This window comes from Zingiber officinale, chromosome 4A, assembly GCF_018446385.1.
Source record: "Zingiber officinale cultivar Zhangliang chromosome 4A, Zo_v1.1, whole genome shotgun sequence".
In the NCBI taxonomy this organism is placed as follows: Eukaryota; Viridiplantae; Streptophyta; class Magnoliopsida; order Zingiberales; family Zingiberaceae; genus Zingiber; species Zingiber officinale.
The window spans coordinates 96,573,424-96,586,144 of NC_055992.1; the positions used below are offsets into that span (position 1 = coordinate 96,573,424).

General features: G+C 35.0%; 1 long non-coding RNA gene across 3 annotated transcripts; it reads right to left on the minus strand.

The window, feature by feature from the left end:
- Positions 1 to 1,041: 1,041 nt before the first annotated feature.
- On the minus strand, positions 1,042 to 3,792 carry LOC121970265. 3 transcript variants are annotated; one of them, XR_006108885.1, is made up of 4 exons: positions 3,345 to 3,792; positions 2,144 to 3,260; positions 1,610 to 2,065; positions 1,042 to 1,303 (listed from the first exon to the last, which is right to left on the minus strand). It is a non-coding gene; the product is annotated as an uncharacterized LOC121970265 (long non-coding RNA). The 3 variants fall into 3 exon arrangements; XR_006108884.1 differs by having other exon boundaries at positions 1,060 to 1,303; positions 1,610 to 1,662; positions 3,012 to 3,260; XR_006108883.1 differs by having other exon boundaries at positions 1,043 to 1,303; positions 1,610 to 3,260.
- Between the last annotated feature and the right edge of the window lie 8,929 nt (positions 3,793 to 12,721).

Sequence of the window (12,721 nt, forward strand, 5' to 3'; positions counted from 1 at the left end):
AACCAAATAAGAGGTCGAGCTAATGACCTCTTGGGAGGCAACCCAAGTTCTTCTTCATTGTCTTCATTTATGTTTTTAGTTATTTGTAGTTTCTTTTCTTTATTGATAATAACTCATATCCTCTATTTAATTTTTCTTGTCTATTTATTTTGGATTCTAAGTTGTCAAGGAGTACACTTTACAAATAGGGAAGTATCTTCAAAACATGAATATTAACCATTTGAAGCTATTCACTTGGTAACTTCTCTAACTTCAAAAACCTCCTCCATATATTATTTCTAATTTTCATTGGGACAATGAAAAGTTTAAGTCTAGGGAGATATTTGGGTTTAGTTTAATGTTTGTCATATTTCTTAGTTTTTGCACATTTCTTTTTGTATAATAAAATTTTACTAGTTGCATCATTCATCATATCATGATTATTTATTCCTTAATGCAAAATACTAGTATGTTTGTTCTAGATTTCATGTGGTTTATTGGTTACTTAGTGCTAGTATGTTTAGTGATCTATCTTTTCCTATCTATATTAACATGAAGTGAGCAATATTTTTCCTATAAGAGTTTAGGTATTGACCTTGTTTTATGATTTCTATACACTATGCCTAATTTTTATGGTTGATAACTCTGAAAATAATAATGATTCATAAAATTAGACTAGTACTTGTGTTTCTATGGTGACCTCTTAATTACATTTTGGTTACTGAATGATCTTGGATCATGACAACTCACTTGGAAAAATCAACACTACAAGAAAAAAGCTGAAAGATAACGCTTTTTACGCGTTGTCTATGTGACTAAAAAAGCGTTGTTAAAAGCACTGTTATTAAAAGTCTGCTCAAAGACAACGCTTAAAATGCGTTGTTGTTTTTTTACAAAGACAACACTTTTGCAACGCTTAAAAAGCGTTGTCTTTTTTTTTTTTTGCAAAAGCTACACTTTTGTAATACTTAAAAAGCATTGTTTTTTTATTTACAAAATTGTCGTCTATTATATTTACACCATGAATTGCTTAATTAAACCATTATAAATAATATAAATTAAAATACCATGAAAGTACAACTAATCAAATTTCTTATTATTGAACAACAAATGTGTCATATAATTTAAACAAAAAATATGTAGGCATAATCCACAAAATTTGGATCCATGTTAAGTCTAATAAAAGCAAAAACCCTACATATTAGACATGCATATTAGTTCCAATATATCTTGCTTCTTGGATTAGAACTTTTCTTCTCACAAATATATGAGTGTCCTTCTTGGTAAAATAAAAACTCCACTTTTAATTTCTTTTCACATTCATCTGCAAGCAAGAAACATATTACATTATAATTAAGATGAAACAACTCACATAATCAATATATTAAATTGTTACACTATAATTAAGATGAAGTAACTCATATAATTAATACATTAAACCCGACCAATGAATAAATTTGACAAAGATAATAAGCTAACAATAGATGGAACATCTATATATTAACCTAAGACAATAAACAAGTTCATATAATTAATACACTAAATTTAATGAACAAATTCTACATCTATAAAATGATTTTTTTAAGTAACAGATAATAAATTATACTTTGAAAAACCAAAAAATAGATACCTTTTTAGTGATGTTGCTAGAGAGATAATCAAGTCCTTCATACAAACCTTCACCTAGCACAAGTGCTAAACAAGTAAGTGTGAATGATCAATATGCAACCTCAAAACCCAAGTAATATGGCAGAGAAACAAGTGTCCCATAAACCAATAGAATTAAATTGTGAGGTTTAAATGAGTATCAACGATGGGTTAAACTCATTAATTTAGCACAAAATCTAATAACAGGAAGCCTAGATTCTTAAGCATTTAAAAAAACTCAAATTCCACTACAAAAATGCTCTTAGAATATCAATTTTCATTAAATTGTTGTTTTATAGCTAGTCATTCCTTCTTTCATTTAAAGAAGTACATATTCTTACTCTACTCCGTTATCCAAAGAATATTTAATATACATGTTACAGAATTATGAAATTCCTTCACTGTCTAGAAGAACTTTATCACCTTCACTGTCTTCGTACTGTAATGTATATACATAGTAACCAAGGCACAATCCTTATAAAAAAATACATAATGAAGTACTAAGATCTCAACTTACCAAGAGTTTGATTTTGCATTTCTCTCCATCAATTGCTATTCTCTAACCAATACTCATTTGAATCCTTTTTTTGTAAAGGTAACAAAAGGATATATCACCAATACCAGCAACACTCAAATATAAGAAAAGTTCTAATAAAAGTATACTTGTGTATATATATAGACACTAACTGCATGTATTACTGATGAAATCTGCAACAAATTGATAAATAAGAAATTATCTGCAACAAATTAGTTAAACTACCAAATTAATTTCTAAATTATGAAATGATCATATCAGGAAAGAGTAATATATCATCAACAACACACACACAAATGAACTATCCAACAATTCATTTCTAGATATGTAAAAACAAAGAGTTGGAAACTCCTGCTCGCATGAAGAGAAACTAAAACTTTTGAATTTTTAGCAACATAAAGATAACTGTTAGACAAAAGCTAAAAGGTGACGTCTCTTACCGGTGCCCAATCTTTTAGCACTGGTAAAAAGATGAACTAGTATATATGAAAGTCAATGTGGAGACTGAAGAAGAGGACAATTGGAAATCCAAAACAAAATAGTTTAACTATTCCTCTGTCCTCAAAGCCCCTTGTACTTGCTAACAAATAATTTACAACATCCATGAGTATTTACTTGAACATATCTAGCATCTAAATTTAAATCTTCAAGCTTTGAGCAAGGTTCAAATTCAATACCTTGGTCTCCATTCCTTCTAAACTAATTTATAACAGTTAGCAATATCAACAATTGTTGAGCGTCAACAAACTTAGACAGAATATCATGCAAGGATATACAGAAGGCAGAATGGAAGCAAATATGCCTATTTAACTTTGTAAAGGGAAAAATGAAGTAAAGGTAAATAAAGTACTTCAAATTTGGTGCAACGATCTCTCATGTACATGATTCTATCAAATGTTGTCTTCCCTGAGCCGACGACGGTGACTTGCTTTCCTCGCATGAGAGTGGCAAGACCGATGTCGTCCATGTCGGAGTACTCCATTGAGTGCATAGTCATTCCATTGAACACCTAAGCTGCACCCCGTCGTGCAAAATTTGGGAAATTTGGGGCATTGCTGAACCTTCCATTGCACAGGATCAAGAAATCCACCCAATAGATCTAGGGATTTGATGAGATTAAAGTTCAATTGCAGAAATTGGAGACAGGCATGAGCATCAAGAGAATCAGTTTTGGGGATCTTACCTCGGTGGAGGGATTGCTCTTATAGCTGCTCGGTGAGGTGCCATTCTCCCTTGGCGACGCCGGTCCAGAGGTCCTACGCGGTGATCTCCTCTTTGGACGCCCCGACGAGGTCTATCAACACCACACTAGAGTGGAACTTGATACAGCGGAGTAGGTCGAAGTGGCGTGCATAGGATTCGAGGTAGTTCATGACCTGGTCGTGGTGGGGGAAGATCTCGGTGACGTCTGGTCGTGGTGAGGTAGTTCATGACCTCAGCGGAGGAGGCTTGGTCACGGGCGGCGCGGATGGAGATTTTGCATGGAGTCTAGGTCTTGGACGGAGATGGAGGTTTTCATCGGGAGGTTTTCGCAGGGAAAGTTTATGTGGAGGGGTTTCAGCGGAGATGGAGGTTTTTGTTGCCTTCACGTGAGAGGGGTTTGGGAGGAGACTGAAGATGCGTGAGAGGTGTTCGGGAGGTATTCGGGAGATAAGTGGGTACTGAGTGAAATCTAGGAGTTTTCTACTTCTTGATCAAACGGTTCATATCATCCCAAATTTAGATGAGAACTTGATAATAGATCATGCTTTTTAAAACTATTGTCGTAGACACTAAAAAAAAAATACTAATAGATAATACTTTTCAAAAAACACGTTGTCTTTAACCTATAAAAATCATTAATAAACAACAGGTTTCATATAAATTAAAATTTCTCTATTAAAATATGTGGATGATTTATAAAAAGGAAAGTTTTCTCTAAAATTAAAATCTTCCTTTCATTCTACAAATAAGGAAAGATATCAAATCTTTTCTTAATCTTTTGTAGAAACTATAAAAGGAAAGATTTAAATTTTAAAACTCTTTTTTAAAATCATGAGGATGGTTAAAAAAGGAAAGTTTTATCAAAAATTAAAATCTTCCTTTTAACTACAAATAAGGAAAGATATCAAACTTTTCTCTTAATCTTTTGTAGAAAACTATAAAAGGAAAGATTTAAATTTTAAACTCTCTTTTAAAACCATGACTTCCACATAAGAAAAGATTTTTAAAAAATAAAATCTTTTTATTTTAATGTGGCTGGCCAATTAAGCTTGGGTTCAAGTTAGGGCCGGCCACCATCTCACCTTGGTTTGGCCGACCCTAGCTTGGGCTCCAAGCTAGGCTTGGCCAACTACCTTAAGGTGGGTAAGACGGTGGGTATGGGTGGCTATAAAACTTTATAAATAAGAGGCTACGACAGGGACCGAGAGGAGGAATTGGTTTTGGTCTCCCGATGAACTTGTGCTTCCCGTGTTCGCCCCGAACACCCAATTTGAGTTCATCAATAATAACTCATACCACTAAAGAGTTATTATTGAACTACCGCACCAATCCCATATTACTATATGGGCTCCTTCTTATCATGAGTGTGTTAATTTTCCTGTGTTTAAGATATGAAATGTCCACTAATTAAATGAGTTATTGACAACTCACTTAATTAATATCTAGCTCCAAGAGTAGTACCACTTAACCTTATCGTCATGTCGGACTAAGTCCACCTGCAGGGTTTACATGACAATCCTTATGAGCTCCTCTTGGGGACATTATCAACCTAAATTACTAGGACACAGCTTCCTTCTATAATCAACAACACACATTATAAATAATATTATTTCCTAACTTATCGGGCCTATTGATTTATCGAACTAAATCGCACCCTTTGATAAATTAAAGAAATAAATACTAAATATATGCGTTTGTTATTATATCAGGATTAAGAGCACACACTTTCATAATAACAAAGGTCTTGTTCTTTTATGCATTCAGTATAAAAAGAATTTACCTTAAATAGTCCTGCTCAATACACTCAGAGTGTACTAATGTAATTTTATAGTCAAGATAAACTAATATCAAATTACACTACGACTATTCTAATGGATTGTTCCTTTCCATCTTAGTCGTGAGCTACTGTTTATAATTTATAAGGAATTGATAACATGATCTTCTATGTGTGACACCACACACCATGTTATCTATAATATAAATTAATTGAACAACTACACTTAGCATATAAATGTAGACATTTGACCAATGTGATTCTTTATTTCAAAATAAATGTTTACAAAAAGCTAGGCTTTTAGTATACACTCTAACACTTCACATTAAACTGATCATTCCTTGACCAGAGGGGAATTGCACCAACAATCTGCCCAATCAGATGATTTCATCTACAATCTTCATATATTGTCAAACATCGAAACCCAAACATCAAGACTCCAGCTTAAGCCAACTCAAGCTTAGTCAACCTGGTCAACCTTGACCCAGGGATATTGCATGAACAATATCTCCCTTTTTGATATTTGACAATACCTTTAAGTTAGGCTAATCCCATAGCCCCAACTTCCCTTCATGCCAAAGCATGAATGAGAGTTTCCTTCATTCTCCCCCTTTCCTGAAGGACAAACTCCCTCTTTAGCTAATGAAGGCCTAACTTAAATCCTACATTCTCCCCCTTTGGAACACATCAAAAACTCTCCTCTGAAGAGTTACTCATACATTGTTCGCAACTTTACTCGTTGTTCACAACACCACAATGAAGGTCCCATACCCTTCACTGTGTCCAATGCTCAACCTTGAGCATTAACCACTTCACAATGATTATCCTAGAGCATTCATCACTTCTCATACCCTTTATTGTATCCAATACTCACCCTTGAGCATTGATCCACTTCATAATGCTCATCCTAGAGCATCCACAACTCAACAATGAAGATATCCACTCTCTATTGTTTTTCAATGCTTAACCTTGAGCATTAACTCTAACGAAGGTTAACCACCTTCCATGGTGTTTGAAAAATTAATTTTCATGTCCTTAAAGAGTAATTCCTCCTAAAACACATGATCCAAACTTCTATCATTGTACCAACAATGACTTAGAATCTCTAAATCTTTAGAAAACCCAAAACCTGAAGTTTTGAGGTTTAAGTATCAATATTTGAATGCAAACCTCAACCTAAACTTCAACCTAGTGTTCCTTAACTATTTCGCCTTGTTTTCATCATGAAAACTACCCTCAAATATATATAAATATATTATTAGGGGTTAGGAGTGGTTAAAGAGACTAAAAATGGTTTAAAGTGCTGAAATCAGACTTTCCCAGCTAAAATCAACCTTCTCAATCAATTGGGGTTGAGATTCAATCGATTGACACCATTTCAATCAATCCACTAATCGATTCCGCGAGCTTCTGTTCGCAGAGAAAACACTTGAATCAATTACCCAATCAATTCAGCATCGTTGAATTGATCGGCTAATTGATTCTGTGAGCCTTTGCTCGCGAGAAACTCAGTCTCAATTTATTGGCTGATTGATTGAGACACTCCAATCGATCGGCTGATCAATTGGAGTTCTGATTTTCTGAAATTCAATTTTAGCGAAATTCAGAAATACTCTAAAAATTCTACAAAATTCTAAAAATCATGAAAACTCTTATAGACATTATTTAGGGTATATACTATCATGGAAAAATAGTTTTCTAAGAAAATACTTCCTATTTTTAAATATTGACACAAACTTGAAAACTTCAATGTTTTCTTCTAATTTGTGTCTAACTTTTCAATGATGATTGCTATCAAAAGATAGCCTTCACCAAGGTTTTCCAAAGTATATTTAAAATGATTTTCAAAACCAATTTCCAACCATGTTCTTTGGGCTCAATGCACATGACTTGTACATTAACTTTCCCAATGATTGGAGTACACATAAATATGTGTTTTGATGAAATCAAAACTCAAATTGATGCACTAAATCAACATCTTGAGTCTTGTTCATCATCCTAGCATCTCACTTGTATCTAATGTGTACTAAAACACATACAAGTCACTTATAGTCTATGTGAGATGTAGATTTTAGTTTTTCCCTAAACTAGGGATCATGCATATCTATCTAGGTATTTTAGGAATTATGAACATCCACCTAGGATGTCACTTATTAGTAAATGACATTATCCTTAATTACAAGAAATTTAAAATAATGCATGATGATTTTATGGCATAAATCAAAATAAGTAATTTTCAAAAGAAAACATACTATAGTTACATGATATATGTATGACATGACATAGTATTTTTGTTGTGTTTTTCATAATAAGCATGAATGCAAAATATGATGTCATTGCATATGATGAGCAAACAATAATGACAATTATCATAAATAAAATATACCTAGATAATTTATCTAAGTATCCTTAATCGTTAGCTAAACCAAAAAATTGATCCTAGATTGTCCTCATTTTCTTAAGAAAATGTCAAAACCCAACTTGTCATTTCTTTTGCCTTTCCTACTTGTGCCAATTAAAATTAAGTCCACTTCCTTAGAGCTTGGCACATTTTACTCTTCCAAAGAGTAATCAATTTATCCTTTTCATTTTCAAAGGTTAACAAAAACCTTAAAAATGTCTCCAAGTATCAACGTTATCAAGATTGGGTTAACCACCCTACCCATTTAGAGTTGACACTCTCTAAACCCATCTAGGGTATAGAGAATATACTCCTCGGAACCTAAAGTCTATTGGTGCTCCTTGAATGCTCTAGGTACTCACTAGGGATAACTTCCCTAGTTACCTTCCTAATGACCTTTTTAGGCTTCTTAGAAGCCTTGGTCACTTCTTCTAGGTCAACTCTAGGGATTGCTTCCATTGTAACCTTATTGGTGGCTTTCTTTGACTTCTTAAAAGTCTTAGTCACGTTGGTATTGACAAAAATACTTCTAGGGATAGTTTCCCTTGTATCTATAACTTAACTCTTAGACCTAGGATTGGTTCCATAACTATATGGAACTCTATGATAAGAAGGGACATCCTTCTTAGCTTTGGATTTGTATCCTAAACCTCTATGGCGATAGGATGACTCTTGTTTATCTAAACCTAGGTTTTGCTCATTTTGACCCTTAAGAATATTTTCCATTTTCTTTAGGGTCTTTTCTAATTTATCAAGCCTTGACCTTAAGGCTCAATTTTCCGACCTTAAATCCTTAGATTTTGATTTTCCTTGATTCCTATGAGCATTTATATTTTTAGACCTATATCTAAAATCCTTACAATTATTGCCTAATTTGTTATCTATTTTTTAGCCTTAGATTGAGTGGTTTTAGCATGATAAGTTATATAATTTTCCCTAATTCTATCATGCTTCCTATTTTCATGATAAATAGCATTAAAATGATATAAATTATTCCTAGCATGCTTTTTATCATTACTTAAAGGAATAGACTCAATAAATGATACCTTGGGTTTGCTTTTGAGAGCTCCCCCTTGAGTTGAGCTTTCTCCTTGGGCTTTGGCCGGTTTCTTCTCCTTAGGGCATTGGCTCAGATAATGTCCTTTTTGATGGCACAAGAAACACACAATGTATTCCTTGCTCTTCTTTGTCACGAGGCTGGCCTCCTTAGGCTTCTCCTTAGCCTTTTGTGTCACTTGACTTTTCTTCTTGACCAATTTGGGACACTTGCTCTTATAGTGCCCATGTTCCCTACACTCAAAGCAAATAATGCGACTTTTATTATTTAAAATTGAAATAGTTATACCTTCTTTGCCTGTAGGGGTGGCATATGATCCTCCATTTGACTTTTCTTGAATTGTGGAGGTGGCACCATCTTCTTCTTCTTCATTTGACCCAAAGGTGGAAGCCTCTTCTTGCTCCGGTGTCAGTGAATGACGCTCTCCCTCAATCCTAGAAGTGGAGGCCTCTTCATCTTCATCCTCTTGCACATGAAACAAAGAGTATGCTCCTTGTTTGCTTTTTTGGTTGCACTCCTTTGAGGATGAAGTTTCTTGGACTTCTTCTTCGAAAGTTGAGCATCTCTCAACTTCGAAGTCATCTTCCTCTTGATCTTGATCCTATAAGTCACCCTCTTTGGATTCTTCTTGGTTTAGTGCAGTGGAGGGGGCCTCATGGAGTTTAGCCAATTTGCTCCATAGCTCCTTGGCATCTTCAAATTCTCCTATTTACTTCAAAATGTTGCTCGGCAATATGTTGACCAACACTTTGGTCCCTTTGTCATTGGCCTCGCTTCTTTAAATTTGGTCTTGACTCCATTTGCTTTTCTTGAGAATTTTGCCTTTTTGAATCTCTTGGAGCTTCAAAGCCTTTCATTAGAGCAAACCATTGCTCTATCTTCATTATGAAGAAATTTTTAATTTTTGATTTTCAAAAATCGAAGCTTGTCATTGATGTGAATGGTGGAGGCACCCTTGTATCGAATCCGAGTCCATCTTCGAATTCCATCTTGAAGTTGAGTCTTTGATGAAGTCTTTGACTTGTTGAAATTTGCTTCAACTTCTTCTCCCTCTAGCTTGTTGCCCTTTCTGGCGATGATTTTGGTGAAGAGTGACCTCGCTCTGATACCACTTGTTATGGTCGATTTATAGCTAGAGGGGGGGGGGGGGGGGAATAGATCATCACGCTCATTGTCTTGCTATGTAGTGGAATGAAACATGAAACACACTTACATCGCTAACACGAAAGATTTACTCGGTATCCACTTTAAGAAGAGGTGACTAATCCAAGGATCCACACACACAAGCACTCTCTACTAAGAAAGAAACTCCTTCTCGGTACTATTGGAAGTGGAGAAACCTTTTACAACACTCACACAAGCATACAACTCAAAGTAAGAAGAAAAATACAGAGAATATAAATGAAAAACCTTCTTCTTACTCTCTTGTTGCTTGTAGATGCCTCTTGAACCTTGGAAGTGCAATAACACTTGTCTCCAAGAGCTTCCAAGAACTAGCGGAGAGTAGTCAGAGAAGTCATGTGAAGATCGGAAGAACTCTGTGTGTCTTATACCCGAAGAAGAAGCTTGCCGCAGCTTTATACTCTGCGCTTCTAGGGCTCCAATCGATTGGGCTTACTCCCAATCGATTGCCACATCACATCCACGCAATTGCAGCCATCCATCGGTCACTTCCTGCATAACGGTCATATCCCAATCGATTGACCAATCGATTGGGGAGGCTTGAATCGATCAGATGATCGATTCAGAGCACCTTTGTGCTCTGCTGGAAATGACCTTAATCGATCAACGGATCGATTCAAGCTTCATCACGTCACGTGAGTTTTTCAACCCCTAATTGATCGCCTGATCAATTGGTGATGCCCAATTGATCGACTGATCAATTGGGGAAGCTTCAATGCTCATGATTTAGGCTCCCAATCAATCGGCTGATCGATTGGGCTGTTGTTTATTGCAACACTCTCCCAATCGATCGACTGATCGATTATGCTTTGGTCCAATCGATTGGCTGATCAATTGACCATCCTTGACTTGCTCAACTCAAGCACAAGGCCAAATCCAACATCCAGTCAACCGTGACCTGTTGGAACTCCTCATTGTTGGAATGTATACTAAAAGCCTAGTTTTTTGTATAAATATTTATTTAGAAATAAGAATCACATTGGTCAAATATCTACATTTATGCTAAGTGTAGTTGTCCATTTAATTTATATTGTAGATAACATGGTGTGAGGAGACACACAGAAGATCATGTTATCAGATCCTTATAAATTATAAATAGTAGCTCACAACCAAGATGGAATGGACAAATTATTGGAGTGGTTGTAGTGTAATTTGGTATTAGTTTATCTAGACTATAAAATTACACTAGTACACTATGAGTGTATTGAGCAGGACCATTTGAGGTAGTTTCTTTTTATACCGACTATATAAGGGAACAAAACCTCTGTTATTATGGAAGTGCGTGCTCTTAATCATGATATAATAACAAGCACGTATATTTAATATTTATTTCTTTCATTTATCAAAGGGTGCGATTTAGCTCGTAAAATTAATAGACTCGATAAGTTGGGAAATGATATTATTTATATAGTGTGTTGTTGATTATAGAATGAAATTGTGTCCTAGTAATCTAGGGTGATGATGTCCCTGAGGAGCTCATAAGGATTGTCATGTAAACCCTGCAGGTGGACCTATTCCGACATGACAATGAAGTTGAGTGGTACTACTCTTGGAGTTAGATATTAATTAAGTGAGTTGTTAGTAACTCATTTAATTAGTGGACATTCAATATCTTAAACACAAGGAGATTAATGCACTCATAATAAGAAGGAGCCCATAATGTAATTTGGGATTGGTGCGGTAGTTCAATAATAACTCTTTAGTGGTATGAGTTATTATTGATGAACTTGAGTTGAGTGTTCGGGGCGAACACAGGAAGCTCAAGCTCATCGGGAGACCAAAACCAATTTCTCCTCTCGGTCCCTATTGTAGCCTCTATAAAACCTTGTATCCACTAAGTCCACTTCTTATCCAAGTAATGGGTCGGACACAACCTTGCTTGGAGCAAGGGGACCGGCCAAGAATAGGCTTGGAGCCCAAGTAGTGGCCGTCCAAACCATGCTTGGTGTCCAAGCATGGGGCCGGCCACATAGGATTAAAGGGAGATTTTATTTTTTGTTAAAATCTTTCTTTTTTTAGCCATTCATGAAAGGGATTTAAAAGAGAAATTTTATTTTTAAAATTTCCTTTTATTGTCATCCTCATGGTTTTAAAAAGAGAGTTTTAGATTTTAAAATCTTTCTTTTTATAGCTATCTACAAAAGATTAAAGAGAGATTTTAATTTTGTTAAAATCTTTCCTTATTTGTAGTTGTCTATAATGTTTAAAAGAAAGATTTTAACTTTTGATAAAACTTTCCTTTTATGTAACCATGATTTAAAAAGAGAAGTTTTAATTAATCTTTCATTTTCGTAGTTGTGTACATGTTTTAAAAGAGAAAAATTAATTTTTAAAACTTTCCTTTATTGTCATGTACAATAGGAAATTTAAAAGAGAGATTTTAATTGTTATTAAAATTTCCTCTTTTAAAGGGAGGCCACAAATAAGAAAGTTTTAATTATGTTTAAAACTTTCCTTTTTGTAGACATTGGTTTAAAAGGATGCTTTAATTTTTTGTTGTAAAAATTTTTCCTTTTTAGACTCCATGATGTGGTCGGCCATAGGAAGAAGAAAAGGAAGTTTTAATTAGACTTTCCTTTTTTTGCCAAGATCAAGGATTATAAAAGAGAGGGAGAGGGTGCCTCATGAGAGAACACAACCTAGGTTTTCTCCTCTCTTCCTTGTGTGGCCGGCACCTTTATTGTTCCTTTAAGGGTCGGCGGCACACAAGCCTTGATTCTTTGGTGGCCGAATCTCTTCCATCCTCTTCTCTTTTATTTTCTTCCTTTGAGGCCGACGGTTCTTCAAGCTTCATCATCTTGGTGGTCGGTTGCTTGGAGAGGAAGAAGAAGAGAAGAAAATTTCCTATTTTGGCATCCCTTGATGGCTTAAGAGTCTTGGAGAAGAAGAAGTGGTCTCGGTGGAATTCATCTTGGTAGATCGTCGCCCACACGACGTCCAAGA